The sequence below is a fragment of the Euwallacea fornicatus genome, chromosome 25 (assembly GCF_040115645.1).
Source record: "Euwallacea fornicatus isolate EFF26 chromosome 25, ASM4011564v1, whole genome shotgun sequence".
NCBI lineage: Eukaryota > Metazoa > Arthropoda > Insecta > Coleoptera > Curculionidae > Euwallacea > Euwallacea fornicatus.
This window is the reverse complement of record NC_089565.1, coordinates 957,978-982,379: the sequence shown is the minus strand read 5'-3', so window position 1 is coordinate 982,379 and position 24,402 is coordinate 957,978. Positions and strand designations below refer to the sequence as shown.

General features: G+C 34.7%; 1 protein-coding gene across 2 annotated transcripts in view; it reads left to right on the top strand.

Moving 5' to 3' along the window:
- Positions 1–24,402, top strand: part of LOC136346960 (uncharacterized) — a 244,661-nt gene that overhangs the window by 70,253 nt on the left and 150,006 nt on the right. The window contains exon 1 of one of the 2 annotated variants that reach the window (XM_066296546.1): positions 5,968–6,028. The exons of the other annotated variant lie outside the window; for it this stretch is intronic. The gene's annotated coding sequence lies outside the window, so the exon portion shown is untranslated. Of the gene's footprint in view, positions 1–5,967; positions 6,029–24,402 lie in introns of those variants that run through there. 2 annotated transcript variants of the gene reach the window in all.

Genomic DNA, 24,402 nt, shown 5'->3' with positions numbered 1-24,402 from the left:
CGTTCCTGGGGGCGTAATAAGTGGTCTACTCCTGAAAGTAATGTGGCGAATTGTTTGACATTATTCTCACACATCCTGCATGTTGATCAGGTTTCAGAGTACTCATGATATATGGGAGATCATGTCGGTCCTACTGTCCGCATCACCCATTTTATGCACCGTATCGCAAAAAGCAGGAAAGTGTTATGTGTGCAACCATTACAGTTCTTCTCTTTTATTCTTTGCAAGGATTCATACATTTTTTCATTGTGATTGATCCGTTTCTGCACCAGTTAAAAAATAAATTTAGAGTTGACAAACTGATTCAATAACACTTTTCACTAAATGTTTTTAAATTTTTTTGGAATAAAAACTGCAAAATATTAAAAAGGTGACACGTTCTCTTGGTACACAAGCAGTGATGAAGACGCGCCTTTAACATTCACGAAGGGGGACCCGAAACTTGTTACGTGAATTGTGTAGCTCTGGGAGACAATTTGCCAAGTACCACCAAACGACAGCACAACCTGTATAGAAGAAGTTTTTGAATTATCGCCAAAGAGTACTAGGTAATTATACCAAATGAAGGAAGAGCAAAAGAAATTCACGAGAACGAAAGAGACTCAGAGCTAAATTACTTAATTATTATTTTTTAAAAAATCGAAATTGCCTGTAGGCTTGAAACTTGAAGACAACGTGGAACCGAAAGCATAAATGAGTTGTAACACCGAAAACATGTACCCGGAATACCTAATCCGTTCATCAACCAAATTCCATCTTATGCGTTTATGTTTTTTATGTTTAAGTAAGTTACCATCTATAAGAGTTATATATCTAACAACTCCCAAAAATGCAAACCCATAACCTTTTTCCCGCACCAACTCTCTAAAGAATTGATCTGTAGAAAGTTGGTGCCCTATTCAGATATTCTGACATCAGTTTCCACCATCTTTCAAGTTCTGGTTCCAGTTTCTCATCCAACTCTCGATTAACAGAGAAAATATTCATTTAGAGCTGTAGTGTCACTCGCTGACCATAAGTCAATGGTTTTAACGCTTTCTGTAGAAAGATCGTAATGACAAGTTAACTTGAATGCACAAGGACGACCCACCCTGTAAATAACCCTTCAGAGTCCGAACAACTCATGTTTTCAGGCCAGCCCCCCCTGGAGGGGAAGGAAAAGTGCAGCATTAATCGAAGATTTGGTAGTCTTTAGTTACATGCTAAGGACGCCATTGGATTTGTGAAATTCATGTACTAACATGATGGACTCATTACATAAAACGCTTCAACGAGCTACATCCCGAAGGAGCAGTGCAACGTCAACTGAAACAAGATGATTACTGCTTCACTTCCATTGGTGAATATTAGTGAATTAAAATCGGTACATTGTTAGCTCGAAAAGATGTCTTATTCACACCGAAGTTACAACATTGACAAGTATAAATTGCCTTAACAATAAATCAGTGAAACTTCTTAATTACATTCGACTTGTAAACGCCCAATTACCTAGAGAGTAATATGAATCAAGTGTAAACAGCCTGGAAATATTTCTGACTTGGCTAGTAAACACTACGAATGTTTTTTGTTGCTTTCAAAAGAGATTTATGAGCGGCTCTTGGCTAGGCGGCAACATTCTCATTCTCCAAAAAGATGCATAACAAGAATTTCGTAAATTTGATTTACGAGTATGTTGATATTCCACTGGGTGTTATGAACCGTCTTAAGGGGTAAATGCATGAGGAAACAGTTATTACTACTGTAGCGAGCTTACCGCGAAGCCACGCAACAGCTTCTAAAATGCGAAATAACTGCTGTCCGACTCGATACAACAGATTAATCATGAAATTCCCGTTTTGTGAATGAAATCCCCCGATGAGGCAGATCGTTAGATAAGAAACCAACCGTATAAGCGGCTACTTCAGTTAAAAAGCTCGAGACGAGAATCCTACCCAGGAGGTGAAAACCTGTTGAGATATTTAAAACTGTTAACTGTCTATCGGCTAGTAAATTCACTATAGTATATTGTGGTCTTCACTATCATGCAGAGACTCAATTAAAGAATCGACCGAATTGAATGAAGATGTAACATTTTTTAAAATTATTTATGGAACTTCGTCGATTCTTCAACCTCCCATCCCCACCAATCGCCTTAACACTATCTCCAAAAGCCCCAATGTCGCCAGTCGTTCTAGTAGTTCCTATTCTCGGGAGTGAAGGCAGGCATGTGAAATCTAAGTCAAAAATCACTTTCTATTCACAAAATAATTAAAATGCGGCTTCAAGTGAGCGATGACGTTTTTCGTTCTGCACGTCATAATGGATCCACGTCTCTCATGAACCTGGAAAAGATTGAATGAGCTCGAACCCTGCAAAATCAGTTTCCCCAATGAGATGTTGAGGTGCTAGGACGATTTTCTCATTTGACAAATGAAAGAAGACGCGATTATAATTTATTAGTTTTCGCCACACAAGACGTTTTTCGCTCACGAAATTCTCTAAAAAACTGTAGGGCAGTCCCAGCAATACTCGACCTAACACTTAGAGATACAAGTCAATTCAATTAGAAAATAAACACATTATTTGTCAACACGGTTTCCTTTGAGGTTAACACACTTTCCAAGCGATATTCTATGGCCTCTACACCCCGTTTATCTAGTATCTACTATCTAGTCTATCTGTAAAGAGCTTCGAATGATTCAAATCAGGCATCGACCTCGGACTGCACCCCTTCATTATTGAGAAACCTCTTTCCACCGATCCATTTTTTCAAGTATGGAAATTGAAAATAATATGAGGGGGCTAAATCTGGCTAATAAAATGGATGAAGCTGAAGTCCGGAATTGATTGATTTTGATCTAGCGATGACGGAAGTGTGGACTGGTGCGTCGTCTTGATCAAACGAGATTTTCCTTCTCGTCAAATGCGGTTGCTTTTTCGTAAGTTCTTCGCTGAAATGCTGCAGTAAATTTGTATAATATTATCCGTTTATTGTTTTTCCGTTAGGGGGAAAATCAATAAAAATGACCCCATGTGCATGCCAAAATGTTGACGCCATCTTCTTCTCATCATCTTTTGTGCAAATGGAACAGGTTTCGCCTTTTTCGGAGCAGAATCTCCCCTTTGAGTCCATTGTTTTGCTGATTTTTCGTCTCAGATGTGAAATGATGAATCCACGTTCCATCTACGGTTATAAATCGACCCAAAAACTGGGCTTTATTTGTATGATACTTTGCCGAACACTCCTTTGAAACATCCTCATGACGTTGTTTTTGTTCAGTTGTGAGTATCTATCTTCAGGACAACTTTCTCATATCCAATGGTTCGGCCAAAATGCGATGTGCAGTGCTTTTTGAAGTACAGTAGAGCTTTGTGAATTTTTACCATCATTTCTGAAGTGGTTAGGTGTGGAGTGTCGTTGGATGGACCACTACGGAGTTCATCTTGGCAGCCTGCACGATCGCATTTAAACTCTGCCATTCGATATTTTACGGTTGTTTACGACAAAGGACAAGATTCCCTTAAAGTTTAATCCAACTCCGCTTTGACGTTGGATGAATTTAGATCTTTCAAATAAAAGTAATGAATCGCGTATCGACGTAAATGTTTTTTCATGTTTACAAAATCTCTAAAGGAGTTCACTAAAATGGCCCCAAAACAAACAAATCAACTTAGCACCCTCAAACTTTGAGCATAAGCTTTTTAAGGTTAAGTCTTTGTAATATATGTAAATTTTTAACAAAAAACATCGGCATCTCTGTCAGGTCAGGTATTTCTGGAACCACCCTCGTAACATTTTCATCTTCTCTTCAATTGCTTCTATGTTATAAGCGAGCGCAAGACTCCTGAGACTAAACGTTCCAAATCATACGTGAACGTTTTTATATACAGAAACGATCAATTATTACAAAACTGCTTGTACTGTCTGTTTCATCCCTCTTGCATAAAGTACACTGCAAACGAAGTCAGGGTGAGCACAATTAAAGGTCCCTTCAGTATCTAGAAACATGGCTCATAAGGCTCAAAGCTTTAGCCAGTGCTTCTTTATGGCTCACTTTGAGTATACTATTTAAGTCGTCATTGGTCCATCTGCTTGGAATATCACTGATGAATGATCTCAACTTAGGCGAGCTGCAAAGCTTTAATTATCAGGAGAGCTACAAATCCAAATGTTTCTGCGGGACGACTGGGCTCTCTTTAAACCTCACCAAGGGACTTATGTGGTTGGAACGGGCAAATTGGCGATATGAGTGCTTTTGAGTTGGTGACTTTTTGGCGCAATAGCAGTCGCCACCATCGTTTATTACGCTTTAACGAGACCTGGGGTTACTCTATCATAGGGAAAAGGAGTAGCTTTTAATGAGCATCTCGAAAAATAGCTAAACACACAAAAAATTCTATTTAAAATCAGGCAATTGGTGGTTAAAGCAATTTTTTAGGAGACCCTGTACTTTAATATGTTATAAAACGAGTGGCCATATGTCCATCGATAAATTCTCAAATTATTTCGAAAGCCTAAATTTTATGGATCATATACATGGCTCCTGGCGCGCACCTAAGACCCGTTTATAAATTTGTAGCATTATTATTGTTATTATGAAATTATTTAATATTTAGATTCTGTGACGAGTGTCTTAACAAAGTTCCAGTCTCATTCGTCTCCAACGAATTTGTAGATTTTTTTATTTTTATACTTTTTAGATTTAATAAATTAATTGCGAAGCATACTGCGGAAATATTCAGAATATTTTGCACTTAAAACAGATTTCAAATTAGTAATCAGTTGCGCATACTTTCCTTGATATGGTCGATTTTTGATCTCTTACGGTTTAGAAGATTTCTGTAATTCCTGCGACTTTGCATGCACTCTGCATAGCCCTGGACATAGGCGCAAGTGGCCAAATATTGGACCGTGACGGGAAAAATCGGCCTCATCAAAGTAATTAATGAGGAATTACCAAATGTGTTTTGAGTTTTTACTTCAATTTTAGTAATTAGCGCTCTTTATTAATAAAATTTTCATGCTGTTGATCAAAAATACGTCAACGTAGTAATCCCAGCGACTCTAGGAAAATTACTTAATTTTAAAGATTCTGAATTTCTTAATTAGTTACAACCCGGTGTAGAATATATTACGCTTGGTCGATGCAGACTAATTAATGTGACCAATGTTATTTACATATTAAAAGCTCGGGGCGTTTGTCATAAACTGATTAAAATTCTCACACAATCAAATCGAAAAAGCGGCATTTAAATAAAGTTTAACGAGCCGTTAACCTAGTTCCTGAGTTTGTCGAAAGCGGTACATGTCCAGACAAAAGAGTAACATTTTTTCAACATATCTGTATGTTAAAGGATGTTTAATTTAGATAGTCTTCTGGGTGAGTTCTTCTACATTCTTAAACTTTCATTAGCTTAAACCAAATCATTATTTTCAATAATGATGACAATAACTCAATCTCTGACCATTTGTAACCTCAGGTGGCAAATAATAGGGATGCTGTGCCGGCAAAGCGGGCGTAAAATACCAGGAAGACGAATTATTCAATTTTGTGATGTACATTATATATCTTGAATGAATCTACTGGCAGGCATCTACAGCATACGAAATATATAACCGAAGTTGAAGCGTTTAAAAAAGTCTTCCCTGTGAAAAGTTCAAAGGATGAACCCCATCATATTGACACTATTATACGTGTAAATGTTATGATGTATTATTTTCGCCGTCATCTGTGTAAACATAAAACAACAATTATAATTTATCATCCTCAAAGACTGAAAGATTTCTTGAGATGTTCTAAACAAAAGTGAGTTAATTTACATCGCGCTACTAACTCAAGAAAGAAAAAGAGAGGGAGAAATACGTTCGTACTGGTAATATTTTTACCAAGTATTTATATATGCTAAATGCAATATTATGGAAAAATCGGGCAAAAATCCAGCGGTGGATCTAAGAATAAGTAGGTCGCGGTGCATACCACATTTTAGTGCATCCGGACCTGCTTGTAGTGCTCCATATTGGTGTAGGACTCACATTTTCCGAAATACGGTAGGTTACTGAGGCATAACAAAGTTCTTAAGTTAAACATGCACTGAATATGTTGACTATCTCACATTAAATAGTCAACCCTGATTTTTTGCTCAATTTCTTCTATTAACTGCTTTATTTTCTCGTTATTTTTGCTCAGTTTCATTCGCTATCGATCTATGTTACTCAATCGCGATTATAACAGAAAACAACTGCAAAGTAATCGCAAAACAGATTTAATTGCAATTGTCAGTTTCTAATTTTACTTCTTTTCACTTTTATACGTTTTACTTCACACTTTATACATTTTGTTTAATTTTAGCATTTTCGCCGCATTCCTTAAGCCTAGCACGTTTACTTCTGCTTTTAATGTACTCGTAGGAACTGTAGAAACTCAGTTTAATACTCAGTTAAAACTCGATAAAAACGTAATTTTAGTCATTTGTCATTTCCTTCGCGATACGGCCCTGATTTTCTTGTAACAGGCCATCAAATTAGATTCAGTAAACTGTCAATATTTGCGACATTCAGGGCCGTACTGCCGTTTTTCTAATTTCTATGAACTTTCTAAAATTATTGTTTCCATTTGATACCTGTTTGGTCTCTGGCATTACAATGTGGCTAGTACGCCCCTGTTTTTTTATAAGTATTCACATTGTGCGGAATTCAAATCATGGGCGTATCAGCCTTTTAAAACCAAATAATTTTCAATTTTTCCCTTCCGATCGGTTTGTGGACTGGTTCTTACAAAGAAGAAAATTTTAATGTCTACGCACAGATTTTCGTTGGCGTCAAGTACACGTTTTTCAATATTGCAAAGAACGCAATCTTTCGGTCGGTGAAGGACTTGGAAATCAGTTCTCCGCCAAACTACCCGCCACTGCAAGGAACCGAGGGAATTTACGCAAGGATACTTCACGTGGTGGATTTCGTTGATGTAAACGTAGTTACTGAGCTTTGAAGTTTCAGAGGTTACCCTAATTTGTCAGTGATAGTCTTGCGTTGATTTATTATACCAAAACCCTGTATAGACAGGCTAGCATTGTGTGAAACAGGGGAGTTGTTGCATAAATGCACCTTGGAGACTTCCCGTCCTTTCGTTCTTCCTTGTAGCGAAGTTCCTTCGACGTTTCGAACTTTAGTTGAGCGAAAATTACTAATTAATTGGATTATCATTAGACTTTTATTGTATTATTATAATTGAAGATTTACACAACTTTTGAGCTTTATTGGCAGCTACGAGTTTCAAGGACGAGACTAGCAAACTTCGTTTTTAAGACTTAAATCATTAAATCGTTTAGTTAATGTCTGGAGCAAGAACTATTGGTGCCCTAAAACGAACCCTTCCTCTTTTGGTTAGAACATGTGCGTCAGATGGCACCAAAGTCATGGCGACCCCCCGAAAACTCTTAGCCGTGTTTACCTAAAAGACGTAAAAATCGTTAGAGCCTTTGACAACAGAGCTGAAAGCTTCACTAATTCAATGCTCCGAAATAAGGTACCTTCTTGCTAATAAGTACCAAGTAGCACGTTGTGTGGCACAGTTACTACCTACGTTTACATTGGGACATATCGAGGCTCCAAAGCGTCACATTTTTCGGCGGGAAATAAAGTTTTGTTTCGTGGGTTTTCTCGATTATCGTCGGAATTTGTGTTAGTTAGTTTGTGAATATTTACTATATTGATTATTTGTTTACTGTAAAATGAGGATATTCGAGTTTTGCGGATCATATTTTTTTAGGTGAGTTTCGAGTTTGTTTGTTCCATTTTGTCAGAAACCCATTTCCTTGAATGGCTTTGAACTATGTCACCGAAAATAACACAATTGCGAAGCGAAAGATATCATGAATAAAGCTTTAGCTATTTTGTGAACATTCTCGGATTAAATTGGCAGACGTCGCATAGAATAATACGACGTGACCTACATTTTTAGTGTATGTCCCTAAATAAAGTGCTCCGTTTGCTTAAAATTATTTTTATTCTGCATTTTCTGGATTTGCTTCTGTTCGGAACCTCTCTTTGTCATGGAAAAATTCTTTAATATTTGCCAAGGAATTGGATTATTTGCGGATTCATATTTTTCAACAAGTCCGGTCTTCGGAATGTTTTTATTGTCGAAAGCTCGACTCTGTCTTCCCAAGACATCAACAAATCTGCTAAATTCGCTGGCATTTCTATCGTATAGGGTTTGAAAGCTTCAATCAACAAATTGAAGTTTAAGCAGACAGATTGTTGTGTTGTTGGATTTAAGATAATATTTCGAACTCTCTCAGTGGTAGAGGAAAGTCCTCCACAACGAGACCTATTTTATAGTAAAATGAATAGATTAACTCGGTTTTGTCCTTCAGTCAATTTACCCTTATCGCTTTTTTGTCCTTCCACGTACGGTATCTTATGTAGAACTTATAAATGAGTAACCGGTACTAAGTAATATGGCTATAAGTGTTATCTATAAGGAACTATTTTCAGTACGAGATATTGTCTTGTTGCGGAAAAAAATACTCGTTGTATTGTGGAAATTTGAGGTCGTTTATAAAAATGATAAAAAGCTTTGTCGGTGGGCTCCCTATCGGGCTGATTCCTATACATACGTCATACCTTTAAAAGAATATTCCTCAGGTCAAAATGAGATAAACAGGTCCTTCAGACATATGCCTGGAATCGCTTCATTTCCGAAATTTTAGAATTAAGTTTTTGAAAAATTGTTGTTTTATTGAAAAAAATACTTAAGTTAATTTAATTGAAATTTTTGACCTATTTTGTGTTTTAATTTTCAGAATTGCTTCGACTAAACATATAAAACTTTTGTTCCTGGTTTTTTTTCTCTCGCTTCGTTTTCGATATTAAAATTTAAATAAAAATTCTTGCCTACATCTGAACCAACTACTGAAGATGTCAATCAAAAAATTCAAATCATTAAATGAATTTTAATAAAATCCACAAAAATTGCTCAAAGTAGTACTACAAGCTTTGATGTTTGAAATCAAACTCCTAGGAAATTCCCAAACTCTCGAAAACATCCGGATTAAATTTTATTAATTTACATGCGTCGATTATTGGATTTCTCACGACTTTTCGATATTCAACTAGAGTGGCTTAAACCGATGGCATTAAGATCCCTCAATCGAAAAAAATCTCATGGATTTAAGTGTGCGAATCCAGCAGGACAGGGAGGATTGTCGCGACCAATCCGCGAATACTAATAAATTGCTATTAAATATCGATGCGTAACTAAACTATAATGCACCGGTGCCTCATAATGCATAAACTGCATATGCAGGGTGTCTCAGTTGTAAAGGTAGTAAATTCAACCACGTATTCTACATTGAAAAATAAGTGTAGTTTGTCACATACATTATATACGAAAAAGGCGTCTTTGCGAAAGTACAGGGTGTTATTAAAAATCAGGAATTATTGAATATGTTCGAAACCGTTTGAGATATTTTAATGAAATTTTGTAGAGTTTGACATTTAATAGCAACGCGTATTTTACGATAAAAATATATTGTTATTACTTCTACCAGTGACGTGCGTACGGTCAAGCCGCTTCTTATTTTTAAAGAAAAAAGTGGTACGCCACTGGTTTTTCTTAAGTTATAAATTATTTTTGAATTTCTTATTCAATAAGAATGAAAAAAGATCTCTCGACTTTTTTTTGTGCGACGTTTTCAAAACAAGAAAGTAAAGGCCATTTCGATGTTTTAACTAGAGAACAACGAGGGGCATTCTCACAAAAGTTGTTCAAAGTGGGCACCATTTTGTTCAAAACACAATTGGGTTCTTTGAATAATCGACTGCTTTACAACCGCGAGATGAACTGGTGCAATGGTCCCGGCAGCGTTTTTAATTCGCTGGATTAGTCCTTCTCGAGAATTTAAGGAAATTTTGTAAGTTTGCGATTTTCATGTAACCCCAAACAAAGAAATTTAGAGGTGTCATAGTAACCGTCAAACTCCACAAAATTTCATTAAAATATCTCAAGCGGTTTCGGACAAAATCACAAAGAATTTGTGATTTTTTAATAAAACTTTAACACCCTGTACTTTCGTAACGAAGCATTTTTCGTATATGATTTATATAACAAACTACACTTGTGTTTTAATGTAGAATACGTAGTTGAATATACTACCTCTACAACTGGGACACCCTGTATACATACATACAGGGTTGCTCATTAGTGCGTCAAAGTGCGATATCTCAGTAAATATAAGTTTTGGAAGGAAATTTGTCTGAGTAAAGTTTTTGGGGAATAAAAGGCACGTATTTTTAAATTATTTTCAATTGTATAAGGTCTCTCATAAAAGTGTGGTAGTACCCAATTAAGTTTTTTTAAATGGAACCCTACAATTTTTTTGCCATTTTCGGATTTATCGTCAAATTTTAAGGCTAGTTTATGAAATAGGTCTTATATAAAAAATGTACCATTTTCGAGTTATTTGTGAAAATTCGAAAATTTTGACAGCTGCAAGGTCTCACGGAAATCAATGCTGTTTCCTAACCGTTGCGAATTTTGGAATCGATCTTATGAGGTATATGTGCAACTTATATAAGAATTGGGAATTTAAATTGAAATACGAAAAGGACCCGAGATACAAAAAAAACTTAAAGGATAGAAGAATTGTATGCATTTTTAGTTTCTGTATATAAAATAATTACGAAAATGGCCAAAACCTATGCCAGATGTTAATATTTTTGTATAAAATGCCAATAAACTTTTCCTGTCGATACACTTCTGAAATTTTTGAACGAACTCCGATATCGCTAAAATACACCCCAGAGTATTTCTATTAAACACCGAATATATAAATTAAAATCACTTAAGTGTTTTTCTTGTAGTACCAAAAAAACGTTTTTTCAATCTTCGATACCCTGTACTTTAGGAATAAAGCTACTACGGACATATGTTTATAGCAACTCTTTTTGCTGCTTTAACCCAAGGAATAACCCCTTAAAGTTGCGTCATGCGCATGCACGTGTAAATCGTCATATCTCTATTTTAATAGTTTATGGACATTTTATTAATAGAAAATGTAATAGCTGTTAAAGATAGATTGTTAATTTTCAGTTAGACTCTATTTATGGGAAATTAATCATGATGTGGTAATTTTAAATAGAGAGATATAAATAAAGCAAGTGTAATAATAACTTAATTAGAGTACATATTAGCATTATTGCTTCGTCGGTATGTTCCCACCGATTTCACATAATGTCCTGTTATAGCATGATTTATAACACTAATCGTAATCGTTTTATGACCAACGATAAATATTTTCCCCGTAATAATGACGAGTGAGTCGAACCACTTTCGTTAATTAAAAGAATTTGCAATTTGAAAAAAATGTTTTTCTCTCATAGGGGTCCCGCGATAAGAAATAGAACATGTGATAGGTCTCTTTTAGAAATATTTAGGAAATGTCGAGTTGAAATCGTGGAATTTTCCTGATTTTTCGTTTCAAAAAACGCAATCATTTCGATAGCATTAAAGGTTTTCAGAATAACTAAGGAAATTTCGAAATAATCGTGGAGTTTTCCACCATTGGTTTGAGTAAAATTTGTTCATAAGCAAATGCCAACGACCTCAAAAACTAATCGGTTTTTCTTTTAACTCGTGTATTAAAAGATACGATGAAGTCACCGATGTAGATCGGGAGACGGTCGTTAAAAGTTACGATGTTTGCATTGACATTGGCTGATTTGAATTCTGAAAGCACTGATGAAAGCAAACAAAGTTATGGCAGGTCTATTAATCATTTTTTATTAATGCTTTTCCAAGTGATGAGTGATATTTTAAGTATTTATTAAGCTTAGAAAATACATCCGAAAGCGATAGGTTCTCGGTAGGAGATTTATTTGCTTTTGGATGCTGTTGAAGCATTACAATAAGTGGTATATCTACATATATGGATCATTAAGATTGTATTAATTGTTTACTTACAAAATGTGGGTAATGAGAAATATGCTTAAATTTGGCAATATATTCTCTTCAAATTCATTCTTTTTAAAACAACAAAAAATTTTATATACCAACAATCCGAAAACTTCAGAACTCCACCAGAAGCAGGTCAACTAGGTTTCTATACAGAAACCACAAACTCTCAAGATTTTATACAGCAACTACATAATCCTTATTATTGTATTTTGTTATTATTCGTTTTATTAGAATTATTGTTTCTTTTTGCTGAACATATTTTCTGGGAATACTTCGCCTCTGTCCCCTTAACTAAGTCAGACAACGGTTTTTAACAACCACAGACGACCCAATTCTGGGTCTGATATTCTGACATAAGTGATGTCTGAAGGACAGAATTTTGCAGCAATTTTACAACGGTCCCCAGTAGTATACAGGGTGAATCAGAATTTAATGTACCTACTCTACCAGGGGTACAGTACCTTTTTATCCTTTAAGTTGGGCAAGTTTCCATTAATTTCTAAGATACAGGGTGATTTGTACGTTTTGTCAAATTACCTTTTGGACGTGTTTTTTGAAGCACTATCTATATAAATTTTATTTCGTATAATTTCTGATGCAATTCACATAATATACCGATCACACAATCAATCTATATAATGGGTTCAAGCTCTGGGCTCGTGAAAGAACATTAATAAAAAAATTATAAATCTTGACACGCTCTATGTTATTTTTCTGAGGAATTCGCACAACGTCCTGTAAGGCACGAAAAGCCATCCCCGTCACGTGATATTCACAATCCCCATATCCACAACTCTTCAAAAAATCGAATTAATTAACTGTGAGGGAAAAACGAGAACTTAACTATTTTTTCTACAACCATGTAAAAAAAGACAACTTTCGTCACACTTTGCGAAAGCTGAAAACATCATTATTAGCTCTAGAGGGAGCTAATAATCACGGGATCGCTAATCTTCGCCTCTAGAAACGAAAGTTTGATAGTAACGTGTGATCGTAGTCCTCCATTCGTGGAAGTATCATTGGCAAGTAGATTCAAAAATTTTGTTGACTGGACCATGACCTAGGGCAGAATGGAATATGACAAGAACAGAAAGTTTTATGACATATTTCTGTCTGTCGGATACGCGTTGACTAGAACAACCACATTGTAGTGCTGTAATTATTCAGCAATGCAATTGAATATTACTATATTTTATGCATTATGTTTAGCTACCTACAATAAAATTGTGCACGATTGCGGTTGACGATGTTACATTTACAGTTATAATTCTTTATATACCAAAACAAGAAATGTTACGCACAAACCGTAGGCGAGGACGGTAATGAAGCGACTATGTCCATTTTTTCCTCTAACACGCGTGTTCGTTAGCAATTCCTAATACGCTCGTGTGTTAGCATTTGTTTTCGTGGCCGCTATCTCCACAGGTTATGTTTACTTTAAAAATAATAATAAATCATCATTACCACAAGGATTTCAGTGACTGTTGAATACTTGACAAAGAAACCAATTACCACAAAAGATTTCTCATAGAAATGATAGAAATAGCCACTCACATTAAGTCAATGAATAAAATAACGTACGTTGAAGGCTTGAGTAACATCCAATCGAGCCCCATTAGAAAATCCAGCACACATTCAAGTAACAATGACAACTTCATCAGATCACTATTTACTTCTCTGATTTTTTTCTGCTAATGGTTCACCAAATGAAATCAATTTTCATACTTTGTTGTTTTGCTCGTTGTGTGGTCCAGTTAGTTGGTCTCTGGGCATTAAACATGTAAATCGATACCTACTGATAAAGGTGGAAGATGATATTGGATTCATGGAGCGAAACCAAGGCTGAAGAATCAATCACATGTTAACTTGGAACTTATGAATTGGAACCATATTAGTTTTGTGTGTTGTTTATTGTGTTGTTCTGTCTGTCCCGAACGTGTAATGTAATTTGTAATTTAACTTTTATTCACTTTAACAACCTTAATTCCTAACCAATGACTTGATACCCTTTTTGTTCGGTTAATGCGCCGGTAATTTGGTCATGTCGCTACTTTTAGCTTTAGAAAGAATATTTAGCAGCATCTAATCAACGTCATTCAGTTAACTCTCTTAAATTGCTTCCATATTTTAGCCACGATTGCAATGGAGATTGCCGGCGAGCTTGATAGCTTAAGAGTGTTCTTTTCTCGTCTCCAAGACCGATTACCCAAGAACTTCTTTCCACGTCTAATATTTCTGATCCACAACATTTCTCAGAAGAATAATTAAGTTGTTTAACAATTCAATTACCGATTGTATCAAGCATGATTATAGAAAATATAGTATTCAACCCGTGGGTGAAACTCGACTCCGGCCCGTTTAATAAACTGATTTTTGACAATACTATTTTTGTTATGCATTGAACAATATACTATTAAGTAATGGTAAGAGTAGCGCACTATTTGTTTAATTTAATTAGAGTCGTAATTTGTAAATTCCCAAAATAAATTGCCATTTGTCGTCAATTGACAATCTGCTGCTTTAGATAACTTATTTTGGGCGATTGAAAAGTTATGCGAAAAGCATAAAATCACTTAGCTTAGGCGTTTCACGCTGTACAAGAGAACGTGTCAGTTTTCCAGAAAAATTTTACACAGAATGTCCACTTTTAAATTTCTTAAAAACAATTTTTTTTCGGAGTCAGAAGGCTGAAATCCATTAATCTTACGAAAAGGTGTGACGAAAGAAAACTTTGGTTAAACATACAAATCACGAACTGTGATGTCGAACCATGGAGAGGTACTTCATCTTCTGATCGATTATGATTGTATATTGAATTCTGAGTCACTCGTGTTTTTTTAACGCGTAATACAAGGTTTTACATATTCAAATTGCAATCCCACGGTAGCCTCTGATCTACGAAAATTAAAGTTATGACGTTTATCAAAAAAATGATTTGAGAACACCAGTTTTACTCTAATGCATTAAATTGAGTTAAAAACACCTGCAAAAAGCCATAAATTTTTTTTTATCCTCGTCAATATTACATCATTTCTCAACATAGTCTCATTTGAGATTGATGCACTTTCCTCAATGATATTCTATGGCTTTTGTACCCTGCTTATAGTAAGAAATTTCGAATGTTTCTTATTAGGCATCAACCTCGGACTCCACCTCTTCATTATTGGCAAGTCTCTTTCCAGAGATCGATTTTGTTAAATTCCGCATAATCTGAGGGCTAAATTTTGTTTCTCAGAAACCACTGTTTCACCACTTTAGCAGTACGTTTCGGGTCGTTACCTTGCTGATAGATCTATTTTAAAGGCATATTCATTTCAGCTTATGGAAGCATACTCTTTTCTAATATTTCTAAGTAAATTCCTTTGGTCATGGTGTCTTTAATCCAATATAATGGGCTCACTCCATTACAGGAAAAACAACTCCACATTTTAATATTTCCGCCGCCACGTTTTACTGCTTTCAGTGTATATCAAGGATTCAGTTCTTCTTTCTTATGTCGTCTAACCTACCATTTCCCATCTGATCCAAATAAATTTATTTTCGTTTCATCAGTAAACAGGATATTTTTCCAATTACGGTTCTGGTTTTTCAATTAAGTTGGATCGAGCAAAGTCGAATCTTTGCTGCATGTTTTTTTTTACTGAAATGCGGTACTTTTCTTGCAATTTTTCCATGAAGATTCATCTCTCCCAATCGTCTCCTCATTGTCCTTGTGCTGATTTCCAGGCTCAGTTCTCGTTTAATGCCAAACGACGTTGAGAATGGGTCTTTTATTGCCTCTCGTACAATAAGTCTATCAAGAATTTTGCTTGTTTTTCTTGGACGACCTCTAGTTTCTGATGGGACTTCTTGCAAGTTTTGTCGCTTCAAAATCCTAGCTAAAACACATTCTGATCGCTGAAGTGCTCGAGAAATAAACTTATAAGTGTTGTTTTGACTTTGTAATTTCAGTATTAAACGCTTTTCTTCAGAAATGCAATGCGTTGTGAGGCCCATTTTAACGTTCTAAACTGTACTGAAGCTTAAACAGCGTAAAGAGTGAATATACAAAGATTAACGAAAAGAATTGAACATGCAATAAAAAAAAACCAAAAAATCACATTTATTTTTTTGACCAGGAAAATGCTCACCATCAGCAAAAAATATTAAGCAGATAAAATAAAATAAACAAATAGGTCTCTGGCATTATGTTCGACTTGTAAAGGACACAGATGTGGTACTAGTGGAAATATTACATATATGGATTAATACGATTATGTCAAATTAAATCATTGTAATTTTCCAGCAACGCTTTGTACTCTTATTATTTGGACCACCACTGTATAAAGATATTAACTGCAGTAAATTAACTTTACAATCATCCTGCGCATGCGTGCCACTGCTTTTTTGGCCCAGTAAACACTGTTAATTAATTTTTTTAAATTGATCGAGCCCTTCCACAAGAAAGCCCTAATGGTTCCTATTGTGAAATAAGCAATTGAAAGTATTTGAGCCAATTTTTTGAAGAAGCATGTTAGACTTTTTCTCATATTTGACAAATCAGGGGTGTGCCAATACTTTTTTGATCCGCTGTTTGATATTGTGACAAATTCATAGTTTACAAAACAATTAAGAACAAAAAGAAATATTACTCGCGGCAAGAAAATTAACGACATCAAATTTAAATAAGTATCACATTAATCATTTTAAAACTTATAGTTCTAGTTCTAACTTAAACAACACTACTGTTGATTAATTTAATATTGAAAATGATATGCTCAATTTCTAGTGCATTTATTTGCCTCCCCTACTGCGCTCTCCCTGTTCCCCCCTCTGGGCCGATATTTCAAAACCGATGGGATTATGTATAAGGATAAATACGGCTGTATAGATTCAAAATGACGTAATTTTTCTCCTATCAAAAACTTTTTATCTTTCTACCAAACACCCTGTACAGTAAAATATTATCAACTGTAAGCAGTTTGCACTGTAGTAGATTGGTCAAGTTGCTCTTTATTTATTTATAGTTTTAATTATGGCTGCGATAGATTTTGATCTGGAGACAATTTTCTTTTCATTTTATGTGAATGGTTTGATTGAGCGTCAGCTCTAAACAGCTCATTGTCACTGGCCTGGTTAAATAAGTTATCATATTGATCATAAATAGAATCGCGACCAGCATGGGACTGAATGATTCGAAATCCAGGTCTGATCAGCTTCTGACAACGGTTTATTGCTTCTAACAATATTAGATATAGAAGTGTATTTATTAGTATTTCACTTCAGTTAAGTATGATGTGACTCAAGAAGTGACTTTTTTTTATAGCAGCTTCGTTACTGTTTTAATAACTTCGGTTGCTCATCGGATATCAATCGAAAATCCAAAATGTTCTATGCTATATCGTTACAGACATTTTTCTCTTGCCATTTTAACTTTTTCATGGTTTGTTGATGTAAATTTTCATCTTCTTGATATGTTTTTACCCCCATTGAAATGACCTTTAATTCGCCTTTTGTTAAAAAAATATTCAAGGGAGGACTTTACTGATCTTGTTTGTTGTCATTTATTGATTGAAATGGTCATACATTTCGCATTCACGAAAACTTCTGTTATTCTACAATAATCCAATTAAATTTATTCCATGTCTGCAAGCAATACTTAATATGCATTAACACCAAGGATTAACATCAACGTTGTTCTACATACATGGCAACTCTCTTTAATTTTCACCACTTAAATAGTTTAATTTATTAAAGCCCCTGTCATTCATCACTTCGCCACACTAAATAAAACACTAAACATTATAATAATCCGTTAAGCGCTTTGAAATGGAACTGACATCGAGTCTGACATAATTGCCCTAATTATAACGAATCGATAATGATAATGGATTATTATAATCCAAGTGTAGGTACCAACTTTTTAGGTCAAATAGACAGGTAAAATATGTATTATTTCAAGCCTTCTGGCAGTTCCATCATACGCTATTATATGAAAATTTTCGATACTTTGCTATGCTATTGTTCGATTTTCGATTCGATACATCGCAGCTTATATTGAACTAAAAAGCCTCGAGATCTCACTGCTTATTGAAGTCATGCTAAAGGTAGTATGATCGATTTTTTACATGAACGTAGATACAGCACCAACATCAGGCAATCATGGAGATTTATGAACACTGAGTAACTAAGATGATAATACCAAAGGAGAGAGATGAACACAATTTTTCACAAATTAGTAATTTTTGCTCTAGATATGTGTGCTGTTTCTGTGTGGATTTCATATTTGCGCCAAACATTATTGACATAAAGTAAAAATAGGGAATGACCTAAGAATTTTACCTTGCGAGTCAGAGACATGGCAAGTTTCCAAAGTTAGAAACTTCAAAAAACCCTCGTGTGGTGAGTTCATGTATTTTTAATCCGGAAATAATCGTCAAAAGAGCATGTCGTTTCATGAGAAATTTGAAAAAATCTCGCATTCAGGTCTCAGAACAGCAGGACACAGCTTGAATGCATTTTTATTGTTATTTTACTGCTATGCTTGTTACATTAGTTGTAATTTTCTTCATCATTATGCGCAATTTTACATGCACTTAACATATGGTTTCAAAGGTCAGATTGTCAGCTTGGGATGTAACTAAATCTAGGGACAAACTGTAGTGGACATCTACATACTAATGGACAAAACTAAGGCAACTTTCGATATTGCCGTTTTTTCAATATTTCCGTTAAACTAACATAATAATATACATACGACAAGAAAAGAAGCATACTAACATATATTAGAAATAGTTCGTATTATAAATAAAACAGTCAATTATTCCATAAAAAATAGTTGGACAAAATATATAGATATAATAATAAATAAACTCTAGAAAAACTAAGAATAAAAAATAGTTGTAATAAGACAAAATCTATCAAATCGATAATACGTAGCATACTTTTTGTTCTTAATAGCCACTGCACACCTTCTGGGCATCGATTCAAGGCGAGTATTCATTTAGAGCGTATCCATATTTCTCCATATGTCTTCAATGGGTTGCTTATTTGTGATATTTTGCCTCCTAATTTGCATTTTTAATTAATTCCACAAATTTTCAATTGGATTCAAGTCTGGACTTTGCGCTGGCCAATCTGAAAAAAACGACTTTTGACTTCTTGAATCAATTGGTAACAATCGTTGCTCGATATTTTGAATCGTTGTCATGCTGGAATATCCAATTTACTGGCAGATTGCTGTCACACAATGATTCCATCAAATTGTTCAAAATATTTATGTGCACGAATCTGTCCATTTCTCCTTCAGTGAAATAAATTGGACCCATTTTGTTGAAGGAAAAGCATCCCCATAGAAGAATGGAACCTCCGCGATGCTTTATTGTGGATAAAGTATACTTGAGGTCATACCGTTTACCAACTGAACGCTTGATCCATGCTATCCTATCAGAACCAAAAAGATTTATTTTCGCCTTGTCACTAAATAAGACTTTTTTCCAAAATATTTGATCGCATGTAATTAAATACCTTTGGGTAAAAGCAACCCAGGCTTTTATATCTTTCGGAAAAATTCATGGTGCTTTGCTGGTCATCTGCTTTAAAGCTCTACCCAACGCTTTGGTACAGTCTCGTAACTCAAATCTTCAACTCCCAATTCGCATAGAATACCTCGTGCAGACAAATTCGGTTTTGCTCCAGCAACCATTTGTATAAGACAGTCTAAGTGTTTGATAGTTTTTCTTGGCTTTCCACCACAACGTCTGTTAGAAACAACATTTCCTTGTGTCGGATACCTCTTTAATATTTTGGATATCACGAGTTGAGCAAAGAAATTGTTTTTTTTTTGTATTCCACTCTGAAACTCTCAAAATTTTTGATTTAAAATCTTCAGATAAATATCTTCCGACAGGTATTCTGACAGTGATGCACACTAAATTTGTACGTGTAATTTACACGAAACATAGATTTAAACTAATAAAAATCGATAGGAACAATAATTTTTTTAGTTTTGTCGCAGTAGAAGTCGTAAATCAGTAAAAAAATGATAGACAAGAACAATAAAAAAATTGTATTGTATACATTGAAATAATGCTCCTTTATAAATAAGACATGGTATACATGAAAGTTTCACAAGGTGGAATTAAAATTATTTCTGAAAATTTTTTAAAAATTAAAAGATTCCTTAGTTTTGTCCATTAGTGCATTTATATTATATATTTTTCTTTCACAAAGTTAAAAGTTATAATTAGTCCAAAGCGTTATTAAAGTAGTGCGTGTGTTGTGAATTTTGCTATTTTTGTGATTGATGGTGATTGTTAAATCTCACAAAATTTTGAACGTCACAATTACGGTTGCATCCACAAAAAGTAATATTTTCGTGTCAGAACTGGGATAAGTAATTAAAGATTTTTTTTTAATGAAAACGAGATCAAGCAACTAACGATGACATACTTGAAATTGAGGAACTTCTTAAGTTGATTAAGAGTCAAAAGCAGCAACACGAGGAAGAGCAGCGAAAGCAAATAGGAAAAATACGGCAAAAAAGCTCTCAAATAAAAAAGAGGCGAAAAAGACTGGGGAAATGGGAGTTAGCAAAATGCTATCGGGAAGAAGAGAAGTGAGCACAATTATTAAAGGAGAATCAGGAAAGTGATTGCCTAGACCATCAATATTCGTATTTAAAGACTTCAGCTTTTAATCCCGACCAAATACTGAATTAAGTTAATAACTTAATCTCACTACTCGCTAAAAACATCCACACCAAGGTTCTGCGAGAAGAGATTAGTATTATTCGAAGGGAGTCTCAAAGACCAAATGATCGAGCTTTGAAGAAAGCTGCCGGAATATCGCATCTGCAAAACAGTTCGAATTCAATACTAGAGACTTTGAAAGGACCAAAGATCAACAGATAAACGTCATTGGATTGAACATCAACATGCAAGTGAGTTACTTCCGGCATTTCGGGGAGAAGTTCTGGAAAGTCTTTGACAGATCCCAGAAGCAAAGCTATGAGATTACTACTCATTAGCTAATGCATCGGAGTTAAGATAAGATAATCTCACGCAAGTGTACCAGAGCTAATTGAAGAATATCACATAAGGACCATCGAAGACCTCACAAGAGTTCGGTATGGATGTCAAACTGTTAGTAACATTAGCATATTCGCAAGTCCCAGAAGAGTTCCTTAACCAGATTAATATGCAAAACTTTATTCGAGCTTGAAGTGAAAATCTACAGCAATCGCTACGTCGTGACCAATTTAAAAGTCTGACACATGCTGTAATCTACAGTTTGTAGCTTGAGGTCATAAAGAATATTTAATTCGCAAAAATGGAGTAAGTGAAATCAAGTTCGCGGAAGATCAGTGTAAAGTTATGTCAAGCATCGATCTATTAATAATAATGGAAGTCAGAAATGGTGGACGTGTTTTGGACCCAGGGGGTCGACAACACAAGGTAACTGTGGAAGTACGGATCTGTCCGCTAACAAACAACCCCGTTATTTTCACATATTAAAAATTCCCTGATCAGCAAGAGCAGTGGTACGTTATTCGCCATTTATCACGGGTGGGCTCTCCATTAATTCCTGATTCATTGTGGAACCTGTCCTGATTTCATATACAGTAGTGGTCATAATTATAGCAACTTTTAAAAATTTTAAATAAAATGTATCTATTCGGCTAAACCCAATATACGTTTTTATATTGTTTATCTTCCACAACCGTTGATGTTTAAAATGCATCGAAATGAAATATCAACAATTTCTATAAGAAACTATCAAAACATATTTTTTCAATACCGAACAAAAATATAGCAAGTCTTGGAATTTTTAAATTTCACTTCATTTACAGATTTGTATGTTTAAACACGTTTTATGTTCTAAATTAAATCGATGATTTCCATTATGGATCGAGGTAAAACAGTCTCATTAGCGATCAGGAAAATTATCATTGAGCAGTGTAAAAGAGGCGAATGGCTAAGCGAAATTGTAAAGAGTTTGGGTGTAATAAGTCAATTGTATCTCGAATTATTTACAAATTCAGACAAACAGGAAGTGAAGCAGCTGAAAAAAATTCTGGACGCACAAGGAAAACTACAAAAAGAACTGATAAATGGATAATTCAAATGTGTCAAAAAAATCCATTTCTATCATCCATTCATAGAAAATTACATTTAGAGGAAACGGGCCTAGCTCATATCAGTTCCAAGACCATAAGAAGAAGATTAGTGGAAAATGGATTATTTGGTAGGCGACCAGCGAAAAAACCATTGCTGTCTAAGAAGAACGTGAAAGCCCGACTTCAGTTTGCGCAGAATTACCAACACTGGTTATCTGAACTGTGGAAATTGGTACTCATCAGCAATGAGTCCAAATTTAACTTATTTAAAAGGGACGACCCATCATACGTTAGACAACCCAAAGGTGCAAGGTTGCAAAAAAAGTTTGTTTTACCAACCGTAAAACATGGAGGAGGTTCAATTATGGTTTGGGGTTGTTTCTCTGGTTTTGGTATGGGTCCGCTTCACAAAATAGAAGGTCGCATGAATCGGTTCATGTACCGAGATATCCTCAGTTATCATTTACAACCATATTTTGAAGAAACCATGCCACTAAGAAGCATTTTTCAACAAGATAATGACCCCAAACATAAATCGAAACTTGTTTCAGAATGGTTTAGAGAGGAAAGGATAGAAGTTCTTGCTTGGCCGTCGCAATCTCCCGATCTAAATCCCATAGAAAATTTGTGGGAATATGTGGATAATAAAATTCGCAATAATACATATTCCAATTTACAGGATTTATTTCAGGCACTTCAAGAAGCCTGGAAGAGTATTGATAACAATTACATCAACAATTTAATAAATTCAATGCCACGAAGACGTGCAGAAGTTATAATACAAAATATTAATTATTGAACAATTCTTTTGCAATTTGTTGAAGTTTTATTACTCTTTATAATTATTTTGGAAAAGTTGCTATATTTTTGTCCAGGTCGAAATGAATATTTTTTTATTTTTGTATACAAATTATTATTGTTTTATTGTTATATACTTCTATCATCAACAGCCATTGTAGAATCATCTTTTCAAAACCTATTTTGAATTTAGGCCGCTAAGGCTAAATCATTTGAAATTTTAAAAAGTTAATATAATTTTTACCACTACTGTACATCTACAGAGAGGCCACGAAAAGACTGATTTCCGAAGCAGCAAGACATCAGATAATTAGCTGAAGGGAAAGCCGCGAATGAGAATCAAAAATAGCCGTTATTGTAGATAATTTCTCCCTGAAGTTAGATCTAATAAAAAGACTTTAATAACAAGTTCTTAAGGATTTAAAATTAAAAAAATTGTGTTCTCTTCTGGAGAAACATTTCGAGAGATTTGATTAGGACCTTATTTTGAACAAAAAAGGACCTTTAAGTAAAATTTCAAAAACCGCTAGAGATTTGTATGGGAATTAATAAGCAATCATTAAAAGGAAATGGCGAACTACCTTTTTATACGACGTCATATCCTGAATCAATGGTAGCGGGTAAAAAAAACAGAGCGATTCTGCTAAACTTGCCCATGCAACAGTTGTCTGTTTTCATTCTAGATGTTGTTTTAAAGTAATTTTGGAATCGTGTAAACCAAGAATAAATAAGGAAGTTTCTGAATATATTAAATTGATTAAAATTACTATAATTTTTCTTTTTTATCAGTGCTCATAACTTCAACATTTTTACGAACGATGACACTCTGAACTCTTCTACATCGCAAGGATGTTCTGCAGAAAAAACTCGTCTTTTTAACTGTTTTAGAAAAAACGATTATATGCAAAAACTCTCTTAGAAGCAATTTCAAGTCTGTAAATCAAACATATGAGAGTTATGATCAGTTTATGGGTTGGCATGAAAACGCATTCAATTTAAATATCCAACGGGAGTAAAGTTTTATATCACGCAGGTCACTCATTACTTCCTCTAACGTTATATAATCCATATTCAATTTCAATCATCAAGCTGAATATTGGTTCATTGTTAGTTGATCGTAGACAATATCTTATTTTTTAAATAGTTTATATATTCATACGACTACTTACTGATATCGTCTCGATAGTCGATAAAGTCCTAAATTATTAAATCACTGAATTTCCAGGTAAGAAGTTACAAATATGATATTTTACATGTGCTTCATGTTACATTTTTTCAAAACACGATTATACCTTCACATGACCAACGAGTGAAAAATACACTTATTAGAGCATAATTTTTACTTCACATGTAAAGTCAGTGCAGGAGGTATTCGTACAGCAGATATTGTTATACAGTGAGCGGCCATTAAGGGGAACAAATTCAATTAAAAATCAGGGGCTTGTTTTTTGGAAAAACACTTGAACTCGTCGATTTTTATTTTTTCTTGCGGGTTTTTTAATGATAAATTTATGTATACAGGGTGACCCAAAAAAAGTTACAACCACCAACTTCATTTTTTTTAATGGACAC